Source organism: Astatotilapia calliptera, chromosome 5 (assembly GCF_964374335.1).
Source record: "Astatotilapia calliptera chromosome 5, fAstCal68.1, whole genome shotgun sequence".
NCBI lineage: Eukaryota > Metazoa > Chordata > Actinopteri > Cichliformes > Cichlidae > Astatotilapia > Astatotilapia calliptera.
This window is the reverse complement of record NC_137426.1, coordinates 28,341,964-28,364,001: the sequence shown is the minus strand read 5'-3', so window position 1 is coordinate 28,364,001 and position 22,038 is coordinate 28,341,964.

Below are 22,038 nucleotides of genomic sequence, written 5' to 3'. Positions count from 1 at the left end.
CGCCATTATTGTTCTCTTTCCAACACCGTATCTTTCAAAGCTCAGGCATTTAAACTTTTTAAACTGTGTGGATCAAAGTGGAGGGATCACATTTGAGTCATTCAGTGATTCAAAGAATATGACCTTTTAATATTCATTCAGATGTTTTCTGACTCTAAATGTTCTTTTCTCATTTCTTAGGGTTTTCTAATTTACATTTAAAACATTTTCAGTTTTTTTCCAACTCCTTCTTCTGTGTAACCTTCAGCTTTTAGCAGTTCAGCACCTTTGTTTTCAGGTTAAATTCGGGTTTTTTTTTGTTTGTTTTTTTTAATCTCATTCAATATTTTTAACTCAAAATTCAGTAATTAATTCATTTCAGTCCATACATTCAGATTCAAGCATTCACACTGCAGTTTCTTCAGAAAATGCACTTTCTAGTTATTATTATTATTAGTGTGAATGCTTGAAAAGCATTCACAGTATTGTTCTTCTAATCTTTATTCTTATATTTTATTATCTATTCCGTACGTTTTTTGAAAGCCTACTCCTTCAAAACCGTTCAACTTAGAAAAACCATTCAAACACCGTTAGATTCCTATTCTTTTGGACACTGTTGCTTGTATTTTTCTCATTTTTAACATTTATATTTTTAATTTTATTCAACTTTATTCAACAAAAATTTCCCATGTATTTCAATGGGGAGACCCTTCAAATTCTCATTCAACTTACTCATTTTTAAACTCTTACTACTTCAACATACGTTCACATAGAGCCACCATTCAAACTTTAAAACGAAGACAAGACATTCAACTATTCAACTTGTATTTATCTTTTCAATATCTATTATACTTTTTCTTCAGTTCCAGTTTAAGTTTCATGATGTTTTTTCACCCGTTTCAGAGTTTATAATGGGTGTGTATGGGACGGAATGTTGGGGCTAGAGTGAGGCAGCTCAACTGCTAGAGTGAGAGGAGCAAAAAAATTAATCTTAAAATCTTTTTTAAAACTGCTGCTGTGTCCGCAGCGTTTGCTCTACAGGTATGATTTTACCCTCAAAACGTAGCCATGGCTGTCCTCTTTCATCCAATGTGTTTACTATTGTACTAGGTGTTATGGTTCTTTCATAAATGTCACCAATGCACAGCCTCCTCCCTCCAACTCTTCCATAGACTCCAATGTTAAAATGTCTCAGAAGGTTCGTTTGAAAATCAGAAGAGCATGGTGTCTTTCCACTGTCACCACGTCCATATAATAAACTCCACAGACATGAAAACTGAGAATTTGGTAGACTAGACATTGCTGTCGCTCACAGTGAAAGAATTTTGTCAATACGACTTTTACTTTTCATTTGGGAACGATTTGTTTCGGCCTGACTTTTCTGTTCATTTTAAGCAGCAAAAGTGAGGCGCATGTCTGTGTCCGTGTGTATGGAGCCATTGGGTGCGGTCACTATAGCAACCAGGCTCACACCTGCCTGCTTAACGAGCTCTGCCTGCCACTGTACCAAGATTCATCTTAAACACTTCTCTTTCAACTGCTGCTGTGTCCACAGTGTTACAGCCATCATTTTACCCTCAAATTGTCGCCATTATTGTTCTCTTTCCAACACCGTATCTTTCAAAGCTCAGGCATTTAAACTTTTTAAACTGTGTGGATCAAAGTGGAGGGATCACATTTGAGTCATTCAGTGATTCAAAGAATATGACCTTTTAATATTCATTCAGATGTTTTCTGACTCTAAATGTTCTTTTCTCATTTCTTAGGGTTTTCTAATTTACATTTAAAACATTTTCAGTTTTTTTCCAACTCCTTCTTCTGTGTAACTTTCAGCTTTTAGCAGTTCAGCACCTTTGTTTTCAGGTTAAATTCGTTTTTTTTTGTTTTTTTTTAATCTCATTCAAGATTTTTAACTCAAAATTCAGCAATTAATTCATTTCAGTGCATACATTCAGATTCAAGCATTCACACTGCAGTTTCTTCAGAAAATGCACTTTCTAGTTAGTGTGAATGCTTGAAAAGCATTCACAGTATTGTTCTTCTAATCTTTATTCTATTTTATTCTGTATTCCGTACGTTTTTTGTACTCCTACTCCTTCAAAACCGTTCAACTTAGAAAAACCATTCAAACACCATTAGATTCCTCTTCTTTTGGACATGACTGCTTCTATTTTTCTCATTTTTAACATTTATATTTTTAATTTTATTCAACTTTATTCAACAAAAATTTCCCAAAATTTCCCATGTATTTCAATGGGGAGACCCTTCAAATCCTCATTCAACTTACTCATTTTTAAACTCTTACTACTTCCACAAACATTGACATAGAGCCACCATTCAAACTTTAAAACGAAGACAAGACATTCAACTATTCAACTTGTATTTATCTTTTCAATATCTATTATACTTTTTCTTCAGTTCCAGTTTAAGTTTCATGATGTTTTTTCACCCGTTTCAGAGTTTATAATGGGTGTGTATGGGACGGAATGTTGGGGCTAGAGTGAGACAGCTCAACTGCTAGAGTGAGAGGAGCAAAAAAATTAATCTTAAAATCTTTTTTAAAACTGCTGCTGTGTCCACAGCGTTTGCTCTACAGGTATGATTTTACCCTCAAAACGTAGCCATGGCTGTCCTCTTTCATCCAATGTGTTTACTATTATCCTAGGTGTTACGGTTCTTTCATAAATGTCACCAATGCACAGCCTCCTCCTTCCAACTCTTCCATAGACTCTAATGTTAAAATGGCTCAGAAGGTTCGTTTGAAAATCAGAAGAGCATGGTGTCTTTCCACTGTCACCACGTCCATATAATAAGCTCCACAGGCATGAAAACTGAGAATTAGGTAGACTAGACATTGCTGTCGCTCACGGTGAAAGAATTTTGTCAATACGACTTTTACTTTTCATTTGGGAGCGATTTGTTTCGGCCTGACTTTTCTGTTCATTTTAAGCAGCAAAAGTGAGGCGCATGTCTGTGTACGTGTGTATGGAGCCATTGGGTGCGGTCACTATAGCAACCAGGCTCACACCTGCCTGCTTAACGAGCTCTGCCTGCCACTGTACCAAGATTCATCTTAAACACTTCTCTTTCAACTGCTGCTGTGTCCACAGTGTTACAGCCATCATTTTACCCTCAAATTGTCGCCATTATTGTTCTCTTTCCAACACCGTATCTTTCAAAGCTCAGGCATTTAAACTTTTTAAACTGTGTGGATCAAAGTGGAGGGATCACATTTTAGTCATTCAGTGATTCAAAGAATATGACCTTTTAATATTCATTCAGATGTTTTCTGACTCTAAATGTTCTTTTCTCATTTCTTAGGGTTTTCTAATTTACATTTAAAACATTTTCAGTTTTTTTCCAACTTCTTCTTCTGTGTAACCTTCAGCTTTTAGCAGTTCAGCACCTTTGTTTTCAGGTTAAATTCGGTTTTTTTTTTTTGTTTTGTTTTTTATCTCATTCAATATTTTTAACTCAAAATTCAGCAATTAATTCATTTCAGTGCATACATTCAGATTCAAGCATTCACACTGCAGTTTCTTCAGAAAATGCACTTTCTAGTTATATTTTATTTTTCCGTACGTTTTTTGTAAGCCTACTCCTTCAAAACCGTTCAACTTAGAAAAACCATTCAAACACCGTTAGATTCCTATTCTTTTGGACAACACTGCTTCTATTTTTCATATTTTTAACATTTATATTTTTAATTTTATTCAACTTTATTCAACAAAAATTTATAATGTATTTCAATGGGGAGACCCTTCAAATCCTCATTCAACTTACTCATTTTTAAACTCTTACTACTTCCACATACATTGACATAGAGCCACCATTCAAACTTTAAAACGAAGACAAGACATTCAACTATTCAACTTGTATTTATCTTTTCAATATCTTTTATACTTTTTCTTCAGTTCCAGTTTAAGTTTCATGATGTTTTTTCACCCGTTTCAGAGTTTATAATGGGTGTGTATGGGACGGAATGTTGGGGCTAGAGTGAGGCAGCTTAACTGCTAGAGTGAGAGGAGCAAAAAAATTAATCTTAAAATCTTTTTTAAAACTGCTGCTGTGTCCGCAGCGTTTGCTCTACAGGTATGATTTTACCCTCAAAACGTAGCCATGGCTGTCCTCTTTCATCCAATGTGTTTACTATTGTACTAGGTGTTATGGTTCTTTCATAAATGTCACCAATGCACAGCCTCCTCCCTCCAACTCTTCCATAGACTCTAATGTTAAAATGGCTCAGAAGGTTCGTTTGAAAATCAGAAGAGCATGGTGTCTTTCCACTGTCACCACGTCCATATAATAAGCTCCACAGGCATGAAAACTGAGAATTAGGTAGACTAGACATTGCTGTCGCTCACGGTGAAAGAATTTTGTCAATACGACTTTTACTTTTCATTTGGGAGCGATTTGTTTCGGCCTGACTTTTCTGTTCATTTTAAGCAGCAAAAGTGAGGCGCATGTCTGTGTACGTGTGTATGGAGCCATTGGGTGCGGTCACTATAGCAACCAGGCTCACACCTGCCTGCTTAACGAGCTCTGCCTGCCACTGTACCAAGATCCATCTTAAACACTTCTCTTTCAACTGCTGCTGTGTCCACAGTGTTACAGCCATCATTTTACCCTCAAATTGTCGCCATTATTGTTCTCTTTCCAACACCGTATCTTTCAAAGCTCAGGCATTTAAACTTTTTAAACTGTGTGGATCAAAGTGGAGGGATCACATTTGAGTCATTCAGTGATTCAAAGAATATGACCTTTTAATATTCATTCAGATGTTTTCTGACTCTAAATGTTCTTTTCTCATTTCTTAGGGTTTTCTAATTTACATTTAAAACATTTTCAGTTTTTTTCCAACTCCTTCTTCTGTGTAACCTTCAGCTTTTAGCAGTTCAGCACTTTTGTTTTCAGGTTAAATTCGGGTTTTTTGTTTTTGTTTTTTTTAATCTCATTCAAAATTTTTAACTTAAATTCAGTAATTATTTCATTTCAATGCATACATTCAGATTCAAGCATTCACACTGCAGTTTCTTCAGAAAATGCACTTTCTAGTTATTAGTGTGAATGCTTGAAAAGCATTCACAGTATTGTTCTTCTAATCTTTATTAGTGTGAATGCTTGAAAAGCATTCACAGTATTGTTCTTCTAATCTTTATTATTATATTTTATCTATTCCGTACGTTTTTTGAAAGCCTACTCCTTCAAAACCATTCAACTTAGAAAAACCATTCAAACATCGTTAGATTCCTATTATTTTGGACAACATTGCTTGTATTTTTCTCATTTTTAACATTTATATTTTTAATTTTATTCAACTTTATTCAACAAAAATTTCCCATGTATTTCAATGGGGAGACCCTTCAAATTCTCATTCAACTTACTCATTTTTAAACTCTTACTACTTCAACATACGTTCACATAGAGCCACCATTCAAACTTTAAAACGAAGACAAGACATTCAACTATTCAACTTGTATTTATCTTTTCAATATCTATTATACTTTTTCTTCAGTTCCAGTTTAAGTTTCATGATGTTTTTTCACCCGTTTCAGAGTTTATAATGGGTGTGTATGGGACGGAATGTTGGGGCTAGAGTGAGGCAGCTCAACTGCTAGAGTGAGAGGAGCAAAAAAATTAATCTTAAAATCTTTTTTAAAACTGCTGCTGTGTCCGCAGCGTTTGCTCTACAGGTATGATTTTACCCTCAAAACGTAGCCATGGCTGTCCTCTTTCATCCAATGTGTTTACTATTGTCCTAGGTGTTATGGTTCTTTCGTAAATGTCACCAATGCACAGCCTCCTCCCTCCAACTCTTCCATAGACTCTAATGTTAAAATGGCTCAGAAGGTTCGTTTGAAAATCAGAAGAGCATGGTGTCTTTCCACTGTCACCACGTCCATATAATAAACTCTACAGGCATGAAAACTGAGAATTCAGTAGACTAGAAGCTGCTGTCGCTCACGGTGAAAGAATTTTGTCAATACGACTTTTACTTTTCATTTGGGAACGATTTGTTTCGGCCTGACTTTTCTGTTCATTTTAAGCAGCAAAAGTGAGGCGCATGTCTGTGTACGTGTGTATGGAGCCATTGGGTGCGGTCACTATAGCAACCAGGCTCACACCTGCCTGCTTAACGAGCTCTGCCTGCCACTGTACCAAGATTCATCTTAAGCACTTCTCTTTCAACTGCTGCTGTGTCCACAGTGTTACAGCCATCATTTTACCCTCAAATTGTCGCCATTATTGTTCTCTTTCCAACACCGTATCTTTCAAAGCTCAGGCATTTAAACTTTTTAAACTGTGTGGATCAAAGTGGAGGGATCACATTTGAGTCATTCAGTGATTCAAAGAATATGACCTTTTAATATTTATTCAGATGTTTTCTGACTCTAAATGTTCTTTTCTCATTTCTTAGGGTTTTCTAATTTACATTTAAAACATTTTCAGTTTTTTTCCAACTCCATCTTCTGTGTAACCTTCAGCTTTTAGCAGTTCAGCACCTTTGTTTTCAGGTTAAATTCGGGTTTTTTTTTGTTTTTTTTTAATCTCATTCAATATTTTTAACTCAAAATTCAGCAATTAATTCATTTCAGTGCATACATTCAGATTCAAGCATTCACACTGCAGTTTCTTCAGAAAATGCACTTTCTAGTTATTATATTTTATTCTGTATTCCGTACGTTTTTTGAAAGCCTACTCCTTCAAAACCGTTCAACTTAGAAAAACCATTCAAACATCGTTAGATTCCTATTATTTTGGACAACATTGCTTCTATTTTTCTCATTTTTAACATTTATATTTTTAATTTTATTCAACTTTATTCAACAAAAATTTCCCATGTATTTCAATGGGGAGACCCTTCAAATTCTCATTCAACTTACTCATTTTTAAACTCTTACTACTTCAACATACGTTCACATAGAGCCACCATTCAAACTTTAAAACGAAGACAAGACATTCAACTATTCAACTTGTATTTATCTTTTCAATATCTATTATACTTTTTCTTCAGTTCCAGTTTAAGTTTCATGATGTTTTTTCACCCGTTTCAGAGTTTATAATGGGTGTGTATGGGACGGAATGTTGGGGCTAGAGTGAGGCAGCTCAACTGCTAGAGTGAGAGGAGCAAAAAAATTAATCTTAAAATCTTTTTTAAAACTGCTGCTGTGTCCTCAGCGTTTGCTCTACAGGTATGATTTTACCCTCAAAACGTAGCCATCGCTGTCCTCTTTCATCCAATGTGTTTACTATTGTCCTAGGTGTTATGGTTCTTTCGTAAATGTCACCAATGCACAGCCTCCTCCCTCCAACTCTTCCATAGACTCTAATGTTAAAATGGCTCAGAAGGTTCGTTTGAAAATCAGAAGAGCATGGTGTCTTTCCACTGTCACCACGTCCATATAATAAACTCCACAGGCATGAAAACTGAGAATTCAGTAGACTAGAAGCTGCTGTCGCTCACGGTGAAAGAATTTTGTCAATACGACTTTTACTTTTCATTTGGGAACGATTTGTTTCGGCCTGACTTTTCTGTTCATTTTAAGCAGCAAAAGTGAGGCGCATGTCTGTGTACGTGTGTATGGAGCCATTGGGTGCGGTCACTATAGCAACCAGGCTCACACCTGCCTGCTTAACGAGCTCTGCCTGCCACTCTGCCAAGATTAATCTTAAACACTTCTCTTTCAACTGCTGCTGTGTCCACAGTGTTAAAGCCATCATTTTACTCTCAAAACGTCGCCATCGTTGTTCTCTTTCCAACATCTTGTCTTTCAAAGCTCAGACATTTAAACTTTTTAAACTGTGTGGGTCCAAGTGGAGGGATCACATTTTAGTCATTCAGTGATTCAAAGAATATGACCTTTTAATATTCTTTCAGATGTTTTCTGACTCTGAATGTTCTTTTCTCATTTCTTAGGGTTTTCTAATTTACATTTAAAACATTTTCAGTTTTTTTCCAACTCCTTCTTCTGTGTAACCTTCAGCTTTTAGCAGTTCAGCACCTTTGTTTTCAGGTTAAATTCGTTTTTTTTTTTTGTTTTTTTTTAATCTCATTCAATATTTTTAACTCAAAATTCAGCAATTAATTCATTTCAGTGCATACATTCAGATTCAAGCATTCACACTGCAGTTTCTTCAGAAAATGCACTTTCTAGTTAGTGTGAATGCTTGAAAAGCATTCACAGTATTGTTATTCGAATCTTTATTAGTGTGAATGCTTGAAAAGCATTCACAGTATTGTTCTTCTAATCTTTATTAGTGTGAATGCTTGAAAAGCATTCACAGTATTGTTATTCGAATCTTTATTATTATTATTATTATTATATATTCCGTACGTTTTTTGGCATCTCACTCCTTCAAAACCGTTCAACTTAGAAAAACCATTCAAACACCGTTAGATTCCTATTCTTTTGGACAACACTGCTTCTATTTTTCATATTTTTAACATTTATATTTTTAATTTTATTCAACTTTATTCAACAAAAATTTATAATGTATTTCAATGGGGAGACCCTTCAAATCCTCATTCAACTTACTCATTTTTAAACTCTTACTACTTCCACATACATTGACATAGAGCCACCATTCAAACTTTAAAACGAAGACAAGACATTCAACTATTCAACTTGTATTTATCTTTTCAATATCTATTATACTTTTTCTTCAGTTCCAGTTTAAGTTTCATGATGTTTTTTCAGCCGTTTCAGAGTTTATAATGGGTGTGTATGGGACGGAATGTTGGGGCTAGAGTGAGACAGCTCAACTGCTAGAGTGAGAGGAGCAAAAAAATTAATCTTAAAATCTTTTTTAAAACTGCTGCTGTGTCCGCAGCGTTTGCTCTACAGGTATGATTTTACCCTCAAAACGTAGCCATGGCTGTCCTCTTTCATCCAATGTGTTTACTATTGTCCTAGCTGTGACGGTTCTCTCATAAATGTCACCAATGCACTGCCTCCTCCTTCCAACTCTTCCATAGACTCTAATGTTAAAATGGCTCAGAAGGTTCGTTTGAAAATAAGAAGAGCATGGTGTCTTTCCACTGTCACCACGTCCATATAATAAACTCCACAGGCATGAAAACTGAGAATTAGGTAGACTAGACATTGCTGTCGCTCACGGTGAAAGAATTTCGTCAATACGACTTTTACTTTTCATTTGGGAGCGATTTGTTTCGGCCTGACTTTTCTGTTCATTTTAAGCAGCAAAAGTGAGGTGCATGTCTGTGTACGTGTGTATGGAGCCCTTGGGTGCGGTCACTATAGCAACCAGGCTCACACCTGCCTGCTTAACGAGCTCTCTCTCTCACTCTGCCAAGATTCATCTTAAACACTTCTCTTTCAACTGCTGCTGTGTCCACAGTGTTAAAGCCATCATTTTACCCTCAAAACGTCGCCATCGTTGTTCTTTTTCCAACATCTTGTCTTTCAAAGCTCAGAGATGTCAACTTTTTAAACTGTGTGGGTCCAAGTGGAGGGATCACATTTTAGTCATTCAGTGATTCAAAGAATATGACCTTTTAATATTCTTTCAGATGTTTTCTGACTCTAAATGTTCTTTTCTCATTTCTTAGGTTTTTCTAATTTACAATTAAAACATTTTCAGCTTTTTTCCAACTTCTTCTGTGTAACCTTCAGCTTTTAGCAGTTCAGCACTTTTGTTTTCAGGTTAAATTCGGGTTTGTTTTTTTTTATCTCATTCAATATTTTTAACTCAAAATTCAGTAATTAATTCATTTCAGTGCATACATTCAGATTCAAGCATTCACACTGCAGTTTCTTCAGAAAATGCACTTTCTAGTTATTATATCATCTTCCGTACGTTTTTTGGCATCTAACTCCTTCAAAACCGTTCAACTTAGAAAAACCATTCAAACACCGTTAGATTCCTATTATTTTGGACATGACTGCTTCTATTTTTCTCATTTCTAACATTTATATTTTTAATTTTATTCAACTTTATTCAACAAAAATTTCCCATGTATTTCAATGGGGAGACCCTTCAAATTCTCATTCAACTTACTCATTTTTAAACTCTTACTACTTCCACATACATTGACATAGAGCCACCATTCAAACTTTAAAACGAAGACAAGACATTCAACTATTCAACTTGTATTTATCTTTTCAATATCTATTATACTTTTTCTTCAGTTCCAGTTTAAGTTTCATGATGTTTTTTCAGCCGTTTCAGAGTTTATAATGGGTGTGTATGGGACGGAATGTTGGGGCTAGAGTGAGGCAGCTCAACTGCTAGAGTGAGAGGAGCAAAAAAATTAATCTTAAAATCTTTTTTAAAACTGCTGCTGTGTCCGCAGCGTTTGCTCTACAGGTATGATTTTACCCTCAAAACGTAGCCATCGCTGTCCTCTTTCATCCAATGTGTTTACTATTGTCCTAGGTGTTATGGTTCTTTCGTAAATGTCACCAATGCACAGCCTCCTCCCTCCAACTCTTCCATAGACTCTAATGTTAAAATGGCTCAGAAGGTTCGTTTGAAAATCAGAAGAGCATGGTGTCTTTCCACTGTCACCACGTCCATATAATAAACTCCACAGACATGAAAACTGAGAATTTGGTAGACTAGACATTGCTGTCGCTCACAGTGAAAGAATTTTGTCAATACGACTTTTACTTTTCATTTGGGAACGATTTGTTTCGGCCTGACTTTTCTGTTCATTTTAAGCAGCAAAAGTGAGGCGCATGTCTGTGTACGTGTGTATGGAGCCATTGGGTGCGGTCACTATAGCAACCAGGCTCACACCTGCCTGCTTAACGAGCTCTGCCTGCCACTGTGCCAAGATTCATCTTAAACACTTCTCTTTCAACTGCTGCTGTGTCCACAGTGTTACAGCCATCATTTTACCCTCAAATTGTCGCCATTATTGTTCTCTTTCCAACACCGTATCTTTCAAAGCTCAGGCATTTAAACTTTTTAAACTGTGTGGATCAAAGTGGAGGGATCACATTTGAGTCATTCAGTGATTCAAAGAATATGACCTTTTAATATTCATTCAGATGTTTTCTGACTCTAAATGTTCTTTTCTCATTTCTTAGGGTTTTCTAATTTACATTTAAAACATTTTCAGTTTTTTTCCAACTCCTTCTTCTGTGTAACCTTCAGCTTTTAGCAGTTCAGCACCTTTGTTTTCAGGTTAAATTCGGGTTTTTTTTGTTTTTGTTTTTTTAATCTCATTCAATATTTTTAACTCAAAATTCAGCAATTAATTCATTTCAGTGCATACATTCAGATTCAAGCATTCACACTGCAGTTTCTTCAGAAAATGCACTTTCTAGTTAGTGTGAATGCTTGAAAAGCATTCACAGTATTGTTATTCGAATCTTTATTATTATTATTATTATTATATATTCCGTACGTTTTTTGGCATCTCACTCCTTCAAAACCGTTCAACTTAGAAAAACCATTCAAACACCGTTAGATTCCTATTCTTTTGGACAACACTGCTTCTATTTTTCATATTTTTAACATTTATATTTTTAATTTTATTCAACTTTATTCAACAAAAATTTATAATGTATTTCAATGGGGAGACCCTTCAAATCCTCATTCAACTTACTCATTTTTAAACTCTTACTACTTCCACATACATTGACATAGAGCCACCATTCAAACTTTAAAACGAAGACAAGACATTCAACTATTCAACTTGTATTTATCTTTTCAATATCTATTATACTTTTTCTTCAGTTCCAGTTTAAGTTTCATGATGTTTTTTCACCCGTTTCAGAGTTTATAATGGGTGTGTATGGGACGGAATGTTGGGGCTAGAGTGAGGCAGCTCAACTGCTAGAGTGAGAGGAGCAAAAAAATTAATCTTAAAATCTTTTTTAAAACTGCTGCTGTGTCCACAGCGTTTGCTCTACAGGTATGATTTTACCCTCAAAACGTAGCCATGGCTGTCCTCTTTCATCCAATGTGTTTACTATTGTCCTAGGTGTTATGGTTCTTTCATAAATGTCACCAATGCACAGCCTCCTCCCTCCAACTCTTCCATAGACTCTAATGTTAAAACGGCTCAGAAGGTTGGTTTGAAAATCAGAAGAGCATGGTGTTTTTACACTGTCACCACGTCCATATAATAAACTCCACAGGCATGAAAACTGAGAATTAGGTAGACTAGACATTGCTGTCGCTCACGGTGAAAGAATTTCGTCAATACGACTTTTACTTTTCATTTGGGAGCGATTTGTTTCGGCCTGACTTTTCTGTTCATTTTAAGCAGCAAAAGTGAGGCGCATGTCTGTGTACGTGTGTATGGAGCCATTGGGTGCGGTCACTATAGCAACCAGGCTCACACCTGCCTGCTTAACGAGCTCTGCCTGCCACTCTGCCAAGATTCATCTTAAACACTTCTCTTTCAACTGCTGCTGTGTCCACAGTGTTACAGCCATCATTTTACCCTCAAAACGTCGCCATCGTTGTTCTTTTTCCAACATCTTGTCTTTCAAAGCTCAGAGATGTAAACTTTTTAAACTGTGTGGGTCCAAGTGGAGGGATCACATTTTAGTCATTCAGTGATTCAAAGAATATGACTTTTTAATATTCTTTCAGATGTTTTCTGACTCTAAATGTTCTTTTCTCATTTCTTAGGTTTTTCTAATTTACAATTAAAACATTTTCAGTTTTTTTCCAACTTCTTCTGTGTAACCTTCAGCTTTTAGCAGTTCAGCACTTTTGTTTTCAGGTTAAATTCGGGTTTTTTTTTAATCTCATTCAAGATTTTTAACTTAAATTCAGTAATTAATTCATTTCAGTGCATACATTCAGATTCAAGCATTCACACTGCAGTTTCTTCAGAAAATGCACTTTCTAGTTATTATTATTATTATTATTATATATTCCGTACGTTTTTTGGCATCTCACTCCTTCAAAACCGCTCAACTTAGAAAAACCATTCAAACACCGTTAGATTCCTATTCTTTTGGACATGAATGCTTCTACTTTTCTCATTTTTAACATTTATATTTTTAATTTTATTCAACTTTATTTAACAAAAATTTATAATGTATTTCAATGGAGAGACCCTTCAAATTCTCATTCAACTTCCTCCTCTTTAAACTGTATCTACTTCCACATACATTGACATAGAGCCACCATTCAAACTTTAAAACGAAGACAAGACATTCAACTATTCAACTTGTATTTATCTTTTCAATATCTATTATACTTTTTCTTCAGTTCCAGTTTAAGTTTCATGATGTTTTTTCACCCGTTTCAGAGTTTATAATGGGTGTGTATGGGACGGAATGTTGGGGCTAGAGTGAGACAGCTCAACTGCTAGAGTGAGAGGAGCAAAAAAATTAATCTTAAAATCTTTTTTAAAACTGCTGCTGTGTCTGCAGCGTTTGCTCTACAGGTATGATTTTACCCTCAAAACGTAGCCATCGCTGTCCTCTTTCATCCAATGTGTTTACTATTGTCCTAGGTGTTATGGTTCTTTCATAAATGTCACCAATGCACAGCCTCCTCCCTCCAACTCTTCCATAGACTCTAATGTTAAAATGGCTCAGAAGGTTCGTTTGAAAATCAGAAGAGCATGGTGTCTTTCCACTGTCACCACGTCCATATAATAAGCTCCACAGGCATGAAAACTGAGAATTAGGTAGACTAGACATTGCTGTCGCTCACGGTGAAAGAATTTCGTCAATACGACTTTTACTTTTCATTTGGGAACGATTTGTTTCGGCCTGACTTTTCTGTTCATTTTAAGCAGCAAAAGTGAGGCGCATGTCTGTGTACGTGTGTATGGAGCCATTGGGTGCGGTCACTATAGCAACCAGGCTCACACCTGCCTGCTTAACGAGCTCTGCCTGCCACTCTGCCAAGATTCATCTTAAACACTTCTCTTTCAACTGCTGCTGTGTCCACAGTGTTAAAGCCATCATTTTACCCTCAAAACGTCGCCATCGTTGTTCTCTTTCCAACATCTTGTCTTTCAAAGCTCAGACATTTAAACTTTTTAAACTGTGTGGATCCAAGTGGAGGGATCACATTTTAGTCATTCAGTGATTCAAAGAATATGACCTTTTAATATTCTTTCAGATGTTTTCTGACTCTAAATGTTCTTTTCTCATTTCTTAGGTTTTTCTAATTTACAATTAAAACATTTTCAGCTTTTTTCCAACTTCTTCTTCTGTGTAACCTTCAGCTTTTAGCAGTTCAGCACTTTTGTTTTCAGGTTAAATTCGGGTTTGTTTTTTTTTAATCTCATTCAAAATTTTTAACTTAAATTCAGTAATTATTTCATTTCAATGCATACATTCAGATTCAAGCATTCACACTGCAGTTTCTTCAGAAAATGCACTTTCTAGTTATTATATTTTATCTATTCCGTACGTTTTTTGTACTCCTACTCCTTCAAAACCGTTCAACTTAGAAAAACCATTCAAACACCATTAGATTCCTATTCTTTTGGACATGACTGCTTCTACTTTTCTCATTTTTAACATTTATATTTTTAATTTTATTCAACTTTATTCAACAAAAATTTCCCATGTATTTCAATGGGGAGACCCTTCAAATTCTCATTCAACTTACTCATTTTTAAACTCTTACTACTTCCACATACATTGACATAGAGCCACCATTCAAACTTTAAAACGAAGACAAGACATTCAACTATTGAACTTGTATTTATCTTTTCAATATCTAATATACTTTTTCTTCAGTTCCAGTTTAAGTTTCATGATGTTTTTTCACCCGTTTCAGAGTTTATAATGGGTGTGTATGGGACGGAATGTTGGGGCTAGAGTGAGGCAGCTCAACTGCTAGAGTGAGAGGAGCAAAAAAATTAATCTTAAAATCTTTTTTAAAACTGCTGCTGTGTCCGCAGCGTTTGCTCTACAGGTATGATTTTACCCTCAAAACGTAGCCATCGCTGTCCTCTTTCATCCAATGTGTTTACTATTGTCCTAGGTGTTATGGTTCTTTCGTAAATGTCACCAATGCACAGCCTCCTCCCTCCAACTCTTCCATAGACTCTAATGTTAAAATGGCTCAGAAGGTTCGTTTGAAAATCAGAAGAGCATGGTGTCTTTCCACTGTCACCACGTCCATATAATAAACTCCACAGGCATGAAAACTGAGAATTCAGTAGACTAGACATTGCTGTCACTCACGGTGAAAGAATTTTGTCAATACGACCTATACTTTTCATTTGGGAACGATTTGTTTGGGCCTGACTTTTCTGTTCATTTTAAGCAGCAAAAGTGAGGCGCATGTCTGTGTACGTGTGTATGGAGCCATTGGGTGCGGTCACTATAGCAACCAGGCTCACACCTGCCTGCTTAACGAGCTCTGCCTGCCACTGTACCAAGATTCATCTTAAGCACTTCTCTTTCAACTGCTGCTGTGTCCACAGTGTTACAGCCATCATTTTACCCTCAAATTGTCGCCATTATTGTTCTCTTTCCAACACCGTATCTTTCAAAGCTCAGGCATTTAAACTTTTTAAACTGTGTGGATCAAAGTGGAGGGATCACATTTTAGTCATTCAGTGATTCAAAGAATATGACCTTTTAATATTCATTCAGATGTTTTCTGACTCTAAATGTTCTTTTCTCATTTCTTAGGGTTTTCTAATTTACATTTAAAACATTTTCAGTTTTTTTCCAACTCCTTCTTCTGTGTAACCTTCAGCTTTTAGCAGTTCAGCACCTTTGTTTTCAGGTTAAATTCGTTTTTTTTTTGTTTTTTTTTATCTCATTCAATATTTTTAACTCAAAATTCAGCAATTAATTCATTTCAGTGCATACATTCAGATTCAAGCATTCACACTGCAGTTTCTTCAGAAAATGCACTTTCTAGTTTATTATTATTATCTATTCCGTACGTTTTTTGTAATCCTACAACTTCAAAACCGTTCAACTTAGAAAAACCATTCAAACACCGTTAGATTCCTATTCTTTTGGACAACACTGCTTCTATTTTTCATATTTTTAACATTTATATTTTTAATTTTATTCAACTTTATTCAACAAAAATTTATAATGTATTTCAATGGGGAGACCCTTCAAATCCTCATTCAACTTACTCATTTTTAAACTCTTACTACTTCCACATACATTGACATAGAGCCACCATTCAAACTTTAAAACGAAGACAAGACATTCAACTATTCAACTTGTATTTATCTTTTCAATATCTATTATACTTTTTCTTCAGTTCCAGTTTAAGTTTCATGATGTTTTTTCACCCGTTTCAGAGTTTATAATGGGTGTGTATGGGACGGAATGTTGGGGCTAGAGTGAGACAGCTCAACTGCTAGAGTGAGAGGAGCAAAAAAATTAATCTTAAAATCTTTTTTAAAACTGCTGCTGTGTCCACAGCGTTTGCTCTACAGGTATGATTTTACCCTCAAAACGTAGCCACGGCTGTCCTCTTTCATCCAATGTGTTTACTATTGTACTAGGTGTTATGGTTCTTTCATAAATGTCACCAATGCACAGCCTCCTCCCTCCAACTCTTCCATAGACTCTAATGTTAAAATGGCTCAGAAGGTTGGTTTGAAAATCAGAAGAGCATGGTGTCTTTACACTGTCACCACGTCCATATAATAAACTCCACAGGCATGAAAACTGAGAATTAGGTAGACTAGACATGGCTGTCGCTCACGGTGAAAGAATTTTGTCAATACGACATGTACTTTTCATTTGGGAAGAATTTGTTTGGGCCTGACTTTTCTGTTCATTTTAAGCAGCAAAAGTGAGGCGCATGTCTGTGTACGTGTGTATGGAGCCATTGGGTGCGGTCACTATAGCAACCAGGCTCACACCTGCCTGCTTAACGAGCTCTGCCTGCCACTGTGCCAAGATTCATCTTAAGCACTTCTCTTTCAACTGCTGCTGTGTCCACAGTGTTACAGCCATCATTTTACCCTCAAATTGTCGCCATTATTGTTCTCTTTCCAACACCGTATCTTTCAAAGCTCAGGCATTTAAACTTTTTAAACTGTGTGGATCAAAGTGGAGGGATCACATTTGAGTCATTCAGTGATTCAAAGAATATGACCTTTTGATATTCATTCAGATGTTTTCTGACTCTAAATGTTCTTTTCTCATTTCTTAGGGTTTTCTAATTTACATTTAAAACATTTTCAGTTTTTTTCCAACTCCTTCTTCTGTGTAACCTTCAGCTTTTAGCAGTTCAGCACCTTTGTTTTCAGGTTAAATTCGGGGGTTTTTTGTTTGTTTTTTTAAAATTTCATTTAATATTTTTAACTCAAAATTCAGCAATTAATTCATTTCAGTGCATACATTCAGATTCAAGCATTCACACTGCAGTTTCTTCAGAAAATGCACTTTCTAGTTATTATTATTAGTGTGAATGCTTGAAAAGCATTCACAGTATTGTTATTCGAATCTTTATTATTAGTGTGAATGCTTGAAAAGCATTCACAGTATTGTTATTCGAATCTTTATTAGTGTGAATGCTTGAAAAGCATTCACAGTATTGTTATTCTAATCTTTATTAGTGTGAATGCTTGAAAAGCATTCACAGTATTGTTATTAGTGTGAATGCTTGAAAAGCATTCACAGTATTGTTGTTGTAATCTTTATTATTAGTGTGAATGCTTGAAAAGCATTCACAGTATTGTTCTTCTAATCTTTATTATTCTATTTTATTATTATCTATTCCGTACGTTTTTTGAAAGCCTACTCCTTCAAAACCGTTCAACTTAGAAAAACCATTCAAACACCATTAGATTCCTATTCTTTTGGACACTGTTGCTTGTATTTTTCTCATTTTTAACATTTATATTTTTAATTTTATTCAACTTTATTCAACAAAAATTTCCCATGTATTTCAATGGGGAGACCCTTCAAATTCTCATTCAACTTACTCATTTTTAAACTCTTACTACTTCCACATACATTGACATAGAGCCACCATTCAAACTTTAAAACGAAGACAAGACATTCAACTATTCAACTTGTATTTATCTTTTCAATATCTATTATACTTTTTCTTCAGTTCCAGTTTAAGTTTCATGATGTTTTTTCACCCGTTTCAAAGTTTATAATGGGTGTGTATGGGACGGAATGTTGGGGCTAGAGTGAGGCAGCTCAACTGCTAGAGTGAGAGGAGCAAAAAAAATAATCTTAAAATCTTTTTTAAAACTGCTGCTGTGTCCGCAGCGTTTGCTCTACAGGTATGATTTTACCCTCAAAACGTAGCCATGGCTGTCCTCTTTCATCCAATGTGTTTACTATTGTACTAGGTGTTATGGTTCTTTCGTAAATGTCACCAATGCACAGCCTCCTCCCTCCAACTCTTCCATAGACTCTAATGTTAAAATGGCTCAGAAGGTTCGTTTGAAAATCAGAAGAGCATGGTGTCTTTCCACTGTCACCACGTCCATATAATAAACTCCACAGACATGAAAACTGAGAATTCAGTAGACTAGACATTGCTGTCGCTCACGGTGAAAGAATTTTGTCAATACGACTTTTACTTTTCATTTGGGAACGATTTGTTTCGGCCTGACTTTTCTGTTCATTTTAAGCAGCAAAAGTGAGGCGCATGTCTGTGTACGTGTGTATGGAGCCATTGGGTGCGGTCACTATAGCAACCAGGCTCACACCTGCCTGCTTAACGAGCTCTGCCTGCCACTGTACCAAGATTCATCTTAAGCACTTCTCTTTCAACTGCTGCTGTGTCCACAGTGTTACAGCCATCATTTTACCCTCAAATTGTCGCCATTATTGTTCTCTTTCCAACACCGTGTCTTTCAAAGCTCAGGCATTAAAACTTTTTAAACTGTGTGGATCAAAGTGGAGGGATCACATTTGAGTCATTCAGTGATTCAAAGAATATGACCTTTTAAAATTCATTCAGATGTTTTCTGACTCTAAATGTTCTTTTCTCATTTCTTAGGGTTTTCTAATTTACATTTAAAACATTTTCAGTTTTTTTCCAACTTCTGCTTCTGTGTAACCTTCAGCTTTTAGCAGTTCAGCACCTTTGTTTTCAGGTTAAATTTGGTTGTTTTTTTTTGTTTTTTTTTTTAAATTTCATTCAATATTTTTAACTCAAAATTCAGCAATTAATTCATTTCAGTCCATACATTCAGATTCAAGCATTCACACTGCAGTTTCTTCAGAAAATGCACTTTCTAGTTATATTTTATTTTTCCGTACGTTTTTTGAAAGCCTACTCCTTCAAAACCGTTCAACTTAGAAAAACCATTCAAACATCGTTAGATTCCTATTATTTTGGACAACATTGCTTCTATTTTTCTCATTTTTAACATTTATATTTTTAATTTTATTCAACTTTATTCAACAAAAATTTCCCATGTATTTCAATGGGGAGACCCTTCAAATTCTCATTCAACTTACTCATTTTTAAACTCTTACTACTTCAACATACGTTGACATAGAGCCACCATTCAAACTTTAAAACGAAGACAAGACATTCAACTATTCAACTTGTATTTATCTTTTCAATATCTATTATACTTTTTCTTCAGTTCCAGTTTAAGTTTCATGATGTTTTTTCACCCGTTTCAGAGTTTATAATGGGTGTGTATGGGACGGAATGTTGGGGCTAGAGTGAGGCAGCTCAACTGCTAGAGTGAGAGGAGCAAAAAAATTAATCTTAAAATATTTTTTAAAACTGCTGCTGTGTCTGCAGCGTTTGCTCTACAGGTATGATTTTACCCTCAAAACGTAGCCATGGCTGTCCTCTTTCATCCAATGTGTTTACTATTGTACTAGGTGTTATGGTTCTTTCATAAATGTCACCAATGCACAGCCTCCTCCTTCCAACTCTTCCATAGACTGTAATGTTAAAATGGCTCAGAAGGTTCGTTTGAAAATCAGAAGAGCATGGTGTCTTTCCACTGTCACCACGTCCATATAATAAACTCCACAGGCATGAAAACTGAGAATTCAGTAGACTAGAAGCTGCTGTCGCTCACGGTGAAAGAATTTTGTCAATACGACTTTTACTTTTCATTTGGGAACGATTTGTTTCGGCCTGACTTTTCTGTTCATTTTAAGCAGCAAAAGTGAGGCGCATGTCTGTGTACGTGTGTATGGAGCCATTGGGTGCGGTCACTATAGCAACCAGGCTCACACCTGCCTGCTTAACGAGCTCTGCCTGCCACTGTGCCAAGATTCATCTTAAGCACTTCTCTTTCAACTGCTGCTGTGTCCACAGTGTTACAGCCATCATTTTACCCTCAAATTGTCGCCATTATTGTTCTCTTTCCAACACCGTATCTTTCAAAGCTCAGGCATTTAAACTTTTTATTAAACTGTGTGTATCAAAGTGGAGGGATCACATTTGAGTCATTCAGTGATTCAAAGAATATGACCTTTTAATATTCATTCAGATGTTTTCTGACTCTAAATGTTCTTTTCTCATTTCTTAGGGTTTTCTAATTTACATTTAAAACATTTTCAGTTTTTTTCCAACTCCTTCTTCTGTGTAACCTTCAGCTTTTAGCAGTTCAGCACCTTTGTTTTCAGGTTAAATTCGTTTTTTTTTTTGTTTTTTTTTAATCTCATTCAATATTTTTAACTCAAAATTCAGCAATTAATTCATTTCAGTGCATACATTCAGATTCAAGCATTCACACTGCAGTTTCTTCAGAAAATGCACTTTCTAGTTCTAATCTTTATTATTAGTGTGAATGCTTGAAAAGCATTCACAGTATTGTTCTTCTAATCTTTATTAGTGTGAATGCTTGAAAAGCATTCACAGTATTGTTCTTCTAATCTTTATTAGTGTGAATGCTTGAAAAGCATTCACAGTATTGTTATTCGAATCTTTATTAGTGTGAATGCTTGAAAAGCATTCACAGTATTGTTATTCGAATCTTTATTATTATTATTCTATTTTATTATTATCTATTCCGTACGTTTTTTGAAAGCCTACTCCTTCAAAACCGTTCAACTTAGAAAAACCATTCAAACATCGTTAGATTCCTATTCTTTTGGACATGATTGCTTCTATTTTTCTCATTTTTAACATTTATATTTTTAATTTTATTCAACTTTATTCAACAAAAATTTCCCATGTATTTCAATGGGGAGACCCTTCAAATTCTCATTCAACTTACTCATTTTTAAACTCTTACTACTTCAACATACGTTCACATAGAGCCACCATTCAAACTTTAAAACGAAGACAAGACATTCAACTATTCAACTTGTATTTATCTTTTCAATATCTATTATACTTTTTCTTCAGTTCCAGTTTAAGTTTCATGATGTTTTTTCACCCGTTTCAGAGTTTATAATGGGTGTGTATGGGACGGAATGTTGGGGCTAGAGTGAGGCAGCTCAACTGCTAGAGTGAGAGGAGCAAAAAAATTAATCTTAAAATCTTTTTTAAAACTGCTGCTGTGTCCGCAGCGTTTGCTCTACAGGTATGATTTTACCCTCAAAACGTAGCCATGGCTGTCCTCTTTCATCCAATGTGTTTACTATTGTACTAGGTGTTATGGTTCTTTCATAAATGTCACCAATGCACAGCCTCCTCCCTCCAACTCTTCCATAGACTCTAATGTTAAAATGGCTCAGAAGGTTGGTTTGAAAATCAGAAGAGCATGGTGTCTTTCCACTGTCACCACGTCCATATAATAAACTCCACAGGCATGAAAACTGAGAATTCAGTAGACTAGAAGCTGCTGTCGCTCACGGTGAAAGAATTTTGTCAATACGACTTTTACTTTTCATTTGGGAACGATTTGTTTCGGCCTGACTTTTCTGTTCATTTTAAGCAGCAAAAGTGAGGTGCATGTCTGTGTACGTGTGTATGGAGCCATTGGGTGCGGTCACTATAGCAACCAGGCTCACACCTGCCTGCTTAACGAGCTCTGCCTGCCACTGTACCAAGATTCATCTTAAGCACTTCTCTTTCAACTGCTGCTGTGTCCACAGTGTTACAGCCATCATTTTACCCTCAAAACGTCGCCATCGTTGTTCTCTTTCCAACACAGTGTCTTTCAAAGCTCAGAAATGTCAACTTTTTAAACGGTGTGGATCAAAGTGGAGGGATCACATTTGAGTCATTCAGTGATTCAAAGAATAT